This window comes from Anomaloglossus baeobatrachus, chromosome 3 (assembly GCF_048569485.1).
Source record: "Anomaloglossus baeobatrachus isolate aAnoBae1 chromosome 3, aAnoBae1.hap1, whole genome shotgun sequence".
NCBI classification, from domain to species: domain Eukaryota; kingdom Metazoa; phylum Chordata; class Amphibia; order Anura; family Aromobatidae; genus Anomaloglossus; species Anomaloglossus baeobatrachus.
The window spans coordinates 700,940,294-700,954,070 of NC_134355.1; the positions used below are offsets into that span (position 1 = coordinate 700,940,294).

General features: G+C 45.1%; 1 pseudogene; it reads right to left on the minus strand.

Annotated features, from left to right (window-relative positions):
• Positions 1-13,777, minus strand: part of LOC142297113 (uncharacterized) — a 136,769-nt pseudogene that overhangs the window by 67,952 nt on the left and 55,040 nt on the right.

Here is a 13,777-nt window from a genome sequence, read left to right on the forward strand (position 1 = left end):
CTTTCACCATCTGTTGGCAGCCAGGCACATTCGAGTCCAGTCAGACAACGCTACAGCGTTTGCCTACATCAACCTCCAGGGCGGGGCACTCAGCCGCCTGGCAATGTTGGAGGTTCATCGCATTCTTCAGTGGACGGAGGACTCCTAGTCCACCATATCCACAGCCCACATCCTAGACGTGGGAAACTGGGAGGCAGATTGTTTCTGCCGTCAAACCGTGGCTCCACGATCCTCAGGTTTTTGCGGCAGACGCACTGGTTCGAGTTTGGTCCCAGCTTCGTCTGTCCTACGTGTTTCACCCTCTAGTTCTTGCCCAGAGTCCTGCGCAAGATCAGAAGGGAGGGCCGTCGGGTCATTCTCATTACTCCAGACTGACCCAGGCAAGCTTGGTACCCTGACCTGCTCCGTCTGTCCGTAGAGGTGCCATAGCATCTCCCGGACTGTCCAGATCTTCTCTCACGAAATCCGTCCTTCCGCCAGAGCCTACGGCTCTCAGTTTGACGGCGTGGCGTTTGAGTCATGGATCTTGCTGACTTCTGGTATCCCTCCTGAAGTCATCTCCACTATGACTCGAGCTCGGAAGTAACCTTTGGCCTTTTGGCCTTGCCGTCCCTCCTGTCCCTTCTGCAGTCCGGTCTGCAGCTAGGACTATCCCTCAATTCCCTTAAGGGACAGCTCTCGGCTCTGTCAGTGTTGTGCCAGCGGCGTATCGCCCGGCTGGCCCAGGTGCGCTCCTTCATGCAGGGCGCATCTCACATCATTCCGCCCTACCGGCAGCCCTTGGAGCCCTGGGACCTTAATTCGGTCCTCATAGCTTCCGGAAACCCCCCTTTGAGCCTCTTAGGGAGGTTTCCTTGTTTAGTCTTTCACAGAAAGTGGTCTTTCTAGTGGCCATGACTTCCCTCAAGGGAGTCTCTGTTTTGGCTGCACTCTCTTCGGAGTCCTCCCTTCATCAAGTCAAGGTGGTTCTCCGTCCGACTCCGGACTTTCTCCCTAAGGTGGTTGCTGCCACCTTAACCGGGGCATTTTCCCTGCCTTCCTTTTGTCCGGCTCCTGTTCATCGCTTTGAAAGGGCGTTGAATACTCTGGATCTGGTGCGGGCGCTCCGGATCTATGTGTCTAGCACCGCTGTTCTTAGGCGGCGCATCTCTCTTTTGTGCTGACCGCTGGTCAGCGTAAGGGCCTTTCGGCATTTAAGCCGACCCTGGCTCGTTGGTTTAGGTCGGCCATTTCCGATACCTACCAGTGTACTCAAGTGCCTCTCCCGCCGGGGATCAAGGCACACTTGACCAGAGCTGTCGGTGCCTCTTAGGCTTTCAGGCACAGGCTACGGCTCAGCAGGTCTGTCAGACTGCCACTTGGACTAGTCTGTATACTTTTTCGTAGCACTACCAAGTGCATGCTCTTGCTTCGGCAGATGTGAGCTTGGGCAGACGCATCCTTCGGACGGCTGTCGCCCATTTGTGAAGTTAGGTTTCGCCTACTTCTCAGTTTTTCTGTTTATTCCCGCCCATGGACTGCTTTAGAACGTCCCATGGTTTGGGTCTCCCATAAGGAACGATGAAGAAAAAGAGAATTTTGTTACTTACCGTAAATTCTTTTTCTTATAGTTCCGACATGGGAGACCCAGCACCCTCCCTGTTGCCTGTTGGCAGGTTTCTTGTTCCGTGTGTTATCACCGGCTGTTGTTGTAGACAGAGGTTCCGGTTGTTCCGGGTTTTGCTCTGTCTCTACTTGTGGGTGGATGTCCTCCTTCAGCTTTTGCACTAAACTGGCTAGGACTGGCTACCAGGGGGTGTATATGCTAGGAGGGAGGAGCTACACGTTTGAGTGTAGTACTTTGTGTGTCCTCCGGAGGCAGAAGCTATACACCCATGGTTTGGGTCTCCCATGTCGGAACTATAAGAAAAAGAATTTACGGTAAGTAACAAAATTCTCTTTTTTCCTCTGTTCTCTATACAGACACAACTGCAGGTTTTTCCTTACTATCTGACATGAAATCAGAATACATCTTTCCTGTTTATGGTCAACTAGGAATCAGAATTATTTCTATTTGCCAAATTCCAGAATAATGAGATAGAGAGAGAGAGATAGAGAGAACAAGGTCATCAAAAGCTCCTACACCGAGAACCTCTGCAGCGTGAGTGTGAACGGTAGAAGAACGGCTTATTTCCAGCAGAGCCGAGGAGTCAGACAGGGCTGCAGCCTAAGTCCAACGCTCTTCAATATTTACATCAATGAGCGGCTACTGCTCTGGAATCTTCACCTGCTCCAGGTCTCACACTCCATGACGCCCAGGTGAAATTCCTGCTCTATGCAGATGACCTACTGCTGGTGTCACCAACCGAGAAAGGTCTCCAAGACAACCTACAAATTTTGGAGAAATTCAGCTCCACATGGGCACTACCGATCAATCTAAAGAAAAGCAACATCATGGTGTTCCAGAAGAGAAAAAGAAGATTTGACCAGCATCCTTCATTTGTCCTAAACGGCTGCACTCTAACAGGAACAGACAAATACACCTACTTGGGCCTGGAAATTCACCAGTCAGGGAGCTTCAAACAAGCCATAGAGACCCTGAAAAACAAGGCCTGCAAAACCTTTTATGCCATCCGAAGGAAATTGTACAATCTGAAGTCTCCAGTGAGGGTCTGGCTAAAAATCTTCGATTCCATCATCGCCCCAATCCTCCTGTACGGCAGCGAAGTCTGGGGTCCTCACACTTACCCAGATTGGTCAAGATGGGATTCCAGCCCAACAAATATTCCACCTGGAATTTTGTAAGCACCTTCTCCAGGTCCATCGAAGCACCTCCAACAGTGCCTGTCGAGCCGAGCTGGGCAGATTCCCTCTACACCTAGCGGTTCTGAAGAGGGCACTATCATTTCGGTCTCACCTACAGAGTAGCAATCCAAGCTCCCATCACCACAAAGCCCTGATATACAGTCATGGCCAAATGTTTTGAGAATGACACCAAAATGATATTGTCACATGATCTGATCTGTTGCCCTCTGGTTTTTAATTGTGTTTGTCTGATGTTTACATCACATACAGAAATATAATTGCAATCATATTATGAGACCAGAAGCTTCTATTGACAGTTAGAATGAGTTAATGCAGCAAGTCAATATTTGCAGTGTTGACCCTTCTTCTTCAGGACCTCTGCAATTCTCCCGGGCATGCTCTCAATCATCTTCTGGACCAAATCCTGACTGATCGCTGTCCATTCTTGCATAAGCAATGCTTGCATTTTGCCAGAATTTGTTGGTTTTTGTTTGTCCACCCGTCTCTTGATGATTGCCCACAAGTTCTCAATGGGATTAAGATCTGGGGAGTTTCCAGGCCATGGACCCAAAATCTCTATGTTTTGTTCCATGAGCCATTTAGTGATCCCCTTTTGCTTTATGGCAAGGTGCTCCATCATGCTGGAAAAGGCATTGTTGGGCGCCAAACTGCTCTTGGACAGTTGGGAGAAGTTGCTCTTGGAGGACATTCTGGTACCATTCTTTATTCATGGCTGTGTTTTTAGGCCAGACTGTGAGTGGTGCGATTCCCTTGGCTGAGAAGCAACCCCACACATGAATGGTTTCCGGATGCTTAACAGTTGGCATGAGACAACACTGGTGCTAGCGCTCACCTCTTCTTCTCCTAATAAGCTGTTTTCCAGATGTCCCAAACAATCGAAAAGGGGATTCATCTGAGAAAATGACTTTACCCCAGTCCTCAGCAGTCCACTCCCTGTACCTTTTGCAGAATATCAGTCAGTCCCTGATGTTTTTTCTGGAGAAAAGTGGCTTCTTTGCTGCCCTCCTTGAAACCAGGCCTTGCTCAAGCAGTCTCCGCCTCACAGCACGTGCAGAAGCACTCACACCAGCCTGCTGCCATTGCTGAACTAGCTCGGCACTGCTGGTAGTCCCATCCTGCAGCTGAAACAGTTTTAAGAGACGGTCCTGGCGTTTGCTGGTCCTCCTTGGGCGCCCTGGAGCCTTTTTGGCAACAATGGAAGCTCTCTCCTTGAAGTTCTTGATGATGCGATAGATTGGTGACTGAGGTGCAATCTTTGTAGCTGCGATACTCTTCCCTGTTAGGCCATTTTTGTGCAGAGCAATGATGGCTGCACGTGTTTCTTTAGAGATAATCATGGTTAACTGAAGAGAAACAATGATACCAAGCACCAGCCTCCTTTTAAAGTGTTCAGTGGTATCATTCTTACTTAATCATGACTGATTGATCGCCAGCCCTGTCCAAATCAACACCCACACCTGTGTTAATGGAACAATCACTAAAACAATGTTAGCCGCTCCTTTTAAGGCAGGAATGCAATGATGTTGAAATGTGTTTTGGGGGTTAAAGTTCATTTTCTTAGCCAATATTGACTTTGCAAGTAATTGCTGCTAAGCTGATCACTCTTTATGACATTCTGGAGTATATGCAAATTGCCATTAGAAAAACTTAAGCAGTAGACTTTGTAAAAATTAATATTTGTAGCATTCTCAAAACTTTTGGCCATGACTGTATATACGTGGTCCAGATGAACCAGGACCCCTGGCACAGCTCTCCCAAACCCAACTGGACAAAATAACCAATCACAGCAGCCTGACAAGAACCAGAATCGGGAAGATGGTAGACGAGGGCCAGGAGAGGTATGGAGGACAGACATAAACACCTCACAGAAACTGACCATATACCAGAGACTACAGAGAGACTACAGACTGGCCCCATATCTGGAAAAACTCTCGGATCCCAGAGACCGCAGGACCCTGAGCCTATATAGACTCCGTGCCCACAGTCTAGCCATCGAATCCGGCCGACACAAGCACAGCTACAAGCCCAGGGAGGACAGACTGTGCCAACACTGTGACCTGTAGGCCCTGGAGGATGAAACCCACTTCCTGGTACACTGCACCAAGTACTCAGCAGTGAGAGACACTCACTTCAGGAGACTCTCCCATCTCTTCCCGGATTTCAGCTCCATGAAGGATAAAGAGAAAACATATATCCTACTGGGGGAAGAAGAGAGCGCAGTGGAGATAGCAGCGCGGTATGTGAGCGAATGTCATAGACTTGGAGAAAGAGAACTATGATAAGACATGGACTTCCATAGCCCCCAATCCCAGATGTGCCCCCCCAGATACCACCCTGGATGTGCGCCATCCATCCTTTCTACAGTCCCCACCCTGGATATGCCCCATCATAAGCCATGGACTTCCATAGCCCCCTACGTCCCCACCCTAGATGTGCCCCATCCATTCTTCCTATAGTCCCCACCCTGGACGTGCACCATCCATCCTACCTACAGTCCCCACCCTGCATGTGCCCCATCCATCCTTACTATGGTCCCTACCCACCATCCCCACAGTCCGAGTCCCTATTGTACACTTGCTTTGGCAAAACTAAATTTGTATTTGGTCCTGCCAATAAAGCTTATTTGATTTCATTTGATGAGAGAGAGAGAGAGAGAGAGAGAGAGAGAGAGAGAGAATGTTTTCAGGCATTTTTATTACTTTCTGGAAAGTCAGAAGTTTACATACAGTAAGTGTACTGTGCCTTTAAACAATATGGGACAGCCCATATGATGATGTCATGTCTTTGGAAGCTTCTGATAGGTTTATTGGCAATATCAGAGTTAATTACAGACACAGCTGTGGATGTATTGTAATGCACACCTGACACACACTGCTTCTTTGTGTAGCATCACGGGAAAGTCAAAAGAAATAATCCAAGATCTAAGAAAGAGGATTGTGGACTTGCACAAGTCTGGTTCATCCTTGGGTGCAATTTCCAGATTCCTGAAGATGCCTCATTCATCTGTACATACAATTATACACAAGTACAAACAAGATGGTAATGTCCAGCTATCATACCCCTCAAGATGGAGATGGGTTCGGTGTACCAGAGATGATCGTGCTTTGGTCAGACATGTACAGATCAACCCAAGAACAAAAGCAAAAGATCTTGTGAAGATGCTGGCGGAAGCTGGTAAGATTGTGACATTATCCACAGTGAAACGAGTACTGTATCAACATGGGCTGAAAGGTCACTCTGCCAGGAAGAAACCATTACTCCAAAAGGAACAGAAAAAAGCCAGATTAATATTTACAAATGCAGACAGGAACAAAGACCTTAATCTCTGGAGACGTCCTGTGGTCTGACGAAACTAAAATTGAACTGTTTGGCCATAATGACCATCGTTACGTTAGAAAGAAAAAAGGGAGAAGCTTTGAAGCCTAAGAACACCATCCAAACTGTGACACACGGGGGCAGCATCATGTTGTGGGGTTGTTTTGCTGCAGGAGGGACTGGTGACTTCACAAAATAGATGGCATCATGAGGAAAGAAGATTATGTGGCAATGCTGAAGAACATCTCAAGACATCAGCCAGGAACTTAAAGCTTGGGCAGAAGTGGGTCTTCCAAATGGACTATGACCAGAAGCCACTGCCAAACTGGTTACAAAGTGGCTTAAGGAGAACAAAGTCAATGTTTTGGAGTGGCCATCACAAAGCCCTGATCTCAATCCTATGGAAAATGTATGGGCAAAGCTGAAAAGGCCGGAGCGAGCGGCGACCTCCAAACATGGTGTTAGAGAATAGTCAGCCATAATATGCTGAGCAGCCATGTTGTATCTAACAGCCATTTTAGACAGACTTGAGCAAACTACCTTTGCAGTTAATGAGATGCGTTGACTAGAATTCTCCCCCCAGAGAGGAGAGGGATGACATCAGTGTTATTAGCAAGTATAAGAAAAAGTACAAAAGGGTAAATTGAATAGAATAGAATTGTGTCAGCTGATAGAGGGTGATGTGCAGTCATGAAGAGCCGGTATATTGACTTGATAGAGAAACTAAGTTATCAATAGAGCTGTCGGTGTGTGAGGAGTTATGTGAGCAGAGGCGCCTCCAGGGATGAGAGGCGTTAGCAATGGTGACATTACCGAATTAGTTAAAAGTGTCATGGAGGCGTATAGGATTCTAATGAGTTTTTACCGCAATGCTCGTAAATAATGTCATGATGTATCACTATATTCTTTGTTCTCTTATCGTATACGCCTTTCTCTGTAGTATGAGCTTTCCTCTGTCTAATCATGTATAAAAGCCACCACACCTCTTTTTGGGGCAACTTCTTCTTAATCTGTTGCTGATTCTGCTATTCTACTTTAGACCTGCGTGTGTTTTCCTACCACATAACCTGTCTTAGGTGCTCTGTTGCTATCTCGGAATAAACCTCAGTCTTTGCTTGGAACAGATTGTCTACAATCTCGAGGTCTATGAACTTTTTGTCTCTTATTGCTCAGTTACACCAGATCTGTCAGGAGGAATCGGCTCAAATTCATCCAACTATTGTGAGAAGTTTGTGGAAGGATCCAAAACCTTTCCCCCAAGTCACACAGTGTAAGGCTGGGGCCACACGGGGATTACTGCGATTCCCTCGCATGACACTTGGCTCATGCTGGCAGTACAGCAGAGCCAAGTGTCATGCGAGTGTCACTGCGACTAAGGTCCGACTGTGCGAGCGGACCTCAGCTGCGGAGGGGTGGGCCGGCTCTGAGGAGGGGAGAGATTTCTCTCCCTCTCTCCTCCGTAGCCGGCATTGCCATTCTCGTACTGCACTCGCGGTACACCGCGAATTTTTATAAAAATTCAATGCAATTTTAAAGAAGAAACAGAATAAGAAGCCTGTACAGCAAAAAAGGCCCCTAATTAATACTTGGTTGCCCCCCTAATTAATAGTTGGTTGCCCATCCTTTGGCATTGATGACGGCCTCGTTTCTTGTAGCCATCTATAATCTTCTTGCTCTTCTCCGCTGGTATTTTCCTTCCAGTTTGCTCCAGCTCTTCAACATTTGCCGGGTTCTTTTTCCCTACGACAGATTTCCGCTCACCCCAAAGATTTTCGGTGGTACTGAAGTCAGGACTCATTGCTGTCCATTTTAAAAGTCCAGTTTTCTTTTTCAACCATTCCGGTGTACTTTTGGATGTGTGCTTAGGGTCATTATCTTGCTGAAGAACCCATGATCTTTGACTCAAACCAAGTTTTGTTACACTGGGTAGGACATTTTGCTCTAAAATCTCTTGTTAATTCTCTGATTTCTCTGAGTCCTGTGATACGGCCAAGGCCTTAAAGTACCAGACACAGCAGCAAAAACCCACAGCATTATGGATCCTCCAGCATGCTTAACTGTTGATAGGGTGTTCTTTTTGTTTCATGTGTCTACAGAACTTTTTCCCAGAAGGATTGTGGTTTATCTTTGGCAAATATCACCCATTCTTTATGACTTTTCTTTAGCAATGGTTTCTTCCTTGCCCTTCACCCATAAAGCTCTGCTTGGCTTAGTCTGCGGTGTATGGTAATTGTGTGAACCCATGACCCCAGACTGTTCCAGGTTGGACTTCAGGCCTTTGGATATTTGACGTGGGTTTTTTTGTTTTTCTTTTTGCACCATTCACACCAACTTTCGAAGACATTGTCAATTTTCCTGTTTCCCCCACGATCAGGCAGGTTCTTAACTGTTCCATGCTTGACAAACTTCTTAATAACATTGCTCACTGTTGAAACTGGGATACCAAGGTCTTTGGAGACTGCCTTATACCCTTTTGAAGTCTTGTGTTTGCTAATAATAACTTATGATGTCCTCAGACAACTCTTTTGTCTTCACCATTGTGACAAAAGGAACAAGGCCGACCATGTGGCTTATCAAAACACTGAAGTTATCTTTCATTGGCTAATTCATATCACATGGGCACTGACAATTTAATCACCGATAATTCTGATTTGTAATTTATCAAAAGGCAAGCCTTCACTGGTTTCCCATTGCCCAGCGACTCCAGTTCAAAACCCTAACCATGGACTTACAAAGCCATCCACAACCGGTCACCTCCCTACATCTGTGACCTAGTCTCCCGGTACTTACCTACACGTAACCTCCGATCCTCACAAGATCTCCTTCTCTACTCCCCTCTCATCTCCTCTTCCCACCATCGCATCCAAGATTTCGCCCGTGCCTCCCCCATACTCTGGAATGCTCTGCCACAACACATCAGACTCTCGCCTACCTTGCCAAGCTTCAAAAGGAACCTGAAGACCCACCTCTTCCAACAAGCCTACAACCTGCCGTAACCCTCAGTCTGATACAGCGCCGCACAACCAGCTCTACCCTCACCTACTGTATCCTCACCTATCCCTTGTAGGCTGTGTAGTCACAATGTGTTTTCATACTACTTTAATGTAAAGGGCCGATACCAGTGTAACAGCAGATTTCGTTTTTTCTATTTTTCCCTCCCAATGTTTTTCGTTTTACATTGTTGTTTATCATTTTCTTTTTTGTATTTAACATGAGCGCTCGATACAGAAAAGCTGATCTTCCACATCATGTACTTAACCTTCATGGGGGCCAATAACCATGAGCAGGACTGTATTCTTTTTGTCCCGGTTAAACACCATTTTCTTTGCCTCGGCGCATTGTTCGAGTGTGTCTAGATCCTTTTGAATCTTCACTGTCTCTCCCAAAATGTCTTCTGAATAGGTGTTACGTCACCGCCGGAGTCTGCTCCAGCGACTTCTGCTCCGATTGCCAGGCGACGCAGTGTTCCTGCCGTGGATGTTGCTGGTGATGGGAGAGAAGTCAATGCCAGCGGCACCAGTGGGCGCAGGCTCCGATCATTCACTGAGCTGGGTTAGCTTGGGATCTGCAGTACCGCTGGCTGACTGTGGGTGGCATGTGTCTTCGAGCTGAAGTTGCCAGCGTTCAGCTACAGCCAATGGAAAGACACCACACCCTTCTTATTTCCCCTCCTGCCACAAGATCACTGCCAGATATAGTTCTGATTTTCCTGGCTCCTGTTACGTCCTATTCTGTTGGTGATTCCTGTGTTGACTTCTGCGTGTTTTTGACTACCCTTCTGCCTACTGTTTTTGTACCTTGCTGCCAGACCCGGATCTGACCTCTGCTACGTTTGCTGATTACGTCACTGCCTACCAATTCTGTCCCTGTTCCGCAATTCCTGGTTTGACCCTGCCTGACTACTACTCTCATCGGACTGCAGCCTTCCACAGGTAGTGATCTCCAGGGTCCTGTGTAATTCCAAATCCCTGTATAGGGGTTAAAGGGTTTCAGGGTTCTGGAGGTCCTACTTGGTGAGTGGCTTCCCTCTAGCCTCCCCTTTACAGCCCATCTGAGTCTGTGGATCCAGGCAGGCGTTACAATAGGCTTGTTGGCCACAGCCCCACGTTAAGTGCCAAGAAGTGTTGAAGCCGTTTTGCCCTGACCCAAACACAGATTACGGGATCACCAGTGAGGTCCAAATGGAGCGCTGAGAGAAAGGACATGCACACTTGTTGTGAGCAAAATCAATTCTGTTTATTTTGCTGTGCCAAGATTTCTTATACCATTTACAACCAATTGTAACACTGTCTGCAACGTTTCCTTTGGACGTTCTACCAGTGCGTCCTTCTTAGGAATAAGTTGCGATAACTTTTCTCTATCACGGCTTTCACGGTAGAATACGCATCACACAGTTTTCTCAGAACATTACATACGACACAAGAAAATAGAACAAGATAAAACCTTGAATAGGAGACTATAAAAGACTGGTTAATACTAAACAAAATGTATAAATGCAGTATTAAACAGAATATAAAACACAAAAAATATTAACCCTTCTCTAAAACAGAAAGAGAAAATAGTAATTGAAAGATCTGTAGATATCACACACAAGAATGAGGCCTTAGCTGCCAAATGGAGAGTATCGGGTATTCGAGCTACAGGCGAAAACGACTTACCAATTTTTTAACCTATTATTATTTAAGTTTATACTTTATGACCCATTGTGTCTCCTTTATGTTTATATACCACTTAATTGAAGATCAGGTATTAATATGTCCATATGTCAAGAGTTTACAAGGGGTGTCCATACTTGAATTTATGAATACCGTAATAAGTTCATGTTGACAATTCAGCTTCACCGCTTGGAAGTTAGGCGTTCTTCTCTGTTTAAGGAGCTGTTCACACCGTGTTTTTGCAGTTCTGTGTTCGGGGATTCCACCTTTTAAACACTGGATTCAAACAAAAATAAGCCAGCCAAGCAAAAGTATAGAAAAAGGTGGTGATGATTAAAACGTAGCTTTTAATAGCCTGTAAAAAAATTTAGAACCACACAACAAGAATTGGTTGTAAATCCAACCATAAAATAATTAGGGCCAAAGTCAGGCTCCTACTATTATAGAGATAGGACAAACGGAGACGGAAGGGAATACCCCCACCGTGACCACACTCGTAAAAGCGACAACTAGATTATTACGAGTGTCACACAAAATTGCACACCAATATGTACTGCACTTTGGTCCACAGAATAGTAGTGGGCTTTAGTCTGCAGTAATAAACATAGTTACCGGAACCTTTAGTCCGGTCCCACTATAATGATACAGAAATAAAACTGTTGTCCTATAGAGGGGGGGGGCGGACTCAGCCTCACAATACCCCTCAAAGTGGCAACAATCTGACCTTAACGATGTTCTGAGACCTCCCGACGCGTTTCTTAATTTACATAGTCATCAGGGGACTGTGGTCAAGAAACAAAGGCTTCAGTATCATATGGGCTTCCTGCATGCTGTGTCAGGTCATGGCATTGTTATGGTTAATATTTTATATTAAGTTTTGATTATCATTTAAGCAATTTATTTATGTTTAATAATTTTGTATTTTTGTATTAGCTTTATAAGTGTTATTCATAAAAGCAATAGCACTGGGTGTAGTCTCTTTAAAAAGGTCTTTGTCTAAAGTTTCTTTGTTACTGAAGGTCCAGAAAACTGGACAGATCTGGTTTTAAGGAATTCAGCAGGATCCATAATTTACGATTTTGTTATTTTCAACTTTCATTCCATTTTTGGTCATGTACTAAGCCGTCCCCTTTTCTTTTGTGGTTTAAATAAACTACTGTTTGGGCATCTGAGATTCAGACAAAGCCTGGTACACGGACATTGGCTGTGTGTTCTTGTGTTTGTCTCCGATGCATCGCTATTACTTGGACCAACACTGGCAGATCTGGAGATCACTTTGCATCTCACCCTAAATTAGCTCTCCCAGGAAAGGGGTTTCCACGACAGCATCCAGCTGACACACCACTATTCTGTGGACCAAAGTGCAGTACATATTGGTGTGCAATTTTGTGTGACACTCGTAATAATCTAGTTGTCGCTTTTACGAGTGTGGTCACGGTGGGGGTATTCCCTTCCGTCTCCGTTTGTCCTATCTCTATAATAGTAGGAGCCTGACTTTGGCTCTAATTATTTTATGGTTGGATTTACAACCAATTCTTGTTGTGTGGTTCTAAATTTTTTTACAGGCTATTAAAAGCTACGTTTTAATCGTCACCACCTTTTTCTATACTTTTGCTTGGCTGGCTTATTATTGAATTGGTAAAGCATTGACACGATCTATTTGGATTCAAACAAACCCTCAAAGGGGCTATAGATGCAATGACACCAACAGAATTCATATAGCAGGATAAGGCACAGCCACAGTGTAAGAGATGTTGAGGTGCACTGGTAGGCTTCCACACCATATGTCCAGAGAATTAGAAACAAGGCACTCTCAAATGGTGGTACAAACGAAGAATTTATTCCATAAATCTTAAAGCAACATGTGACGCTTCGGCCAGGTGGCCTTCATCAGACAACTTGTTATTAAGACTGTCAGGGTAATGGTAAAGGCAGGGGTATCCACCATGCAGCATAGTGGTGGATACCCCTGCCTTTACCATTACCCTGACAGTCTTAATAAGTTGTCTGATTAAGGCCACCTGGCCGAAACGTCACGTTGCTTTAAGATTTATGGAATAAACTCTTCATTTGTATCACCATTTGAGAGTGCCTTGTTTCTACCAACAGAATTCATACTTACTCCATTTCTGCCTAGATCCGGAAGACTTGATGCTTGCAGATGGGCAGGGAAAAGTAGCAGACCACGTTTCTCTGTCTGAGAGAACAGACACGTTTAGAAAAAACAAAACTTGAGTTCATCTGAATTCCGTCTGTGTCATTGCAGTCTATGACTTCATCAGGAGTTTGTCTGAATCCTGTTTTTCAAAAGGGAGTAAGGCAAATGCAGTGTCAACAGGTCATTATGGCCAACAACACTTTTTCCTAATGTATAAAGTCACAGTTGATCCCAAAATATAAATTGAGCACGTTCCAGATCCAGGCAAATTCCACTCTACAGGCTGCTTGATGTCTGAATAACCTGATTTGTTTTGAAAGTGGGAAACACACACACACAAAAAAAAAAATATTTATATATATATATATATATATATATATATATATATATATATTTATATATCTATTCTCTAATAGCTTACCAGATTTCACTTCTTGTAAATAGGGATGAAGTAAAACAAGACTGTTGGGCACTGCAGCACTAGACTGTGTAGTGGAGCCGTACTCACGAGTTTCAGCGATCAGCTATTCCAGGACGTTTTAGCCGTTCCAGTAATTAGAGATGATTGAACCGAAACTGTAAGGTTTTGGGCTCGGAAAAGACATCTAGTATCTGGGGCTCAAACTCGAAAGCAGACTTTTCAGGGAAGTCCGTGTCAGAGCTCGGAGTTTAGATAATAATAATAAAGTTTATTTATATAGCACCAACATATTCCTCAGCACTTTACAATCCGGTGGGGGCTTGAACAGACAAAAACAAAACAAAATGGCACATAATTCAGCGGCTACAGTAGGAATGAGGGCCCTGCTCGAAAGCTTACAATCTATGGGGAAGAAGCAGGACA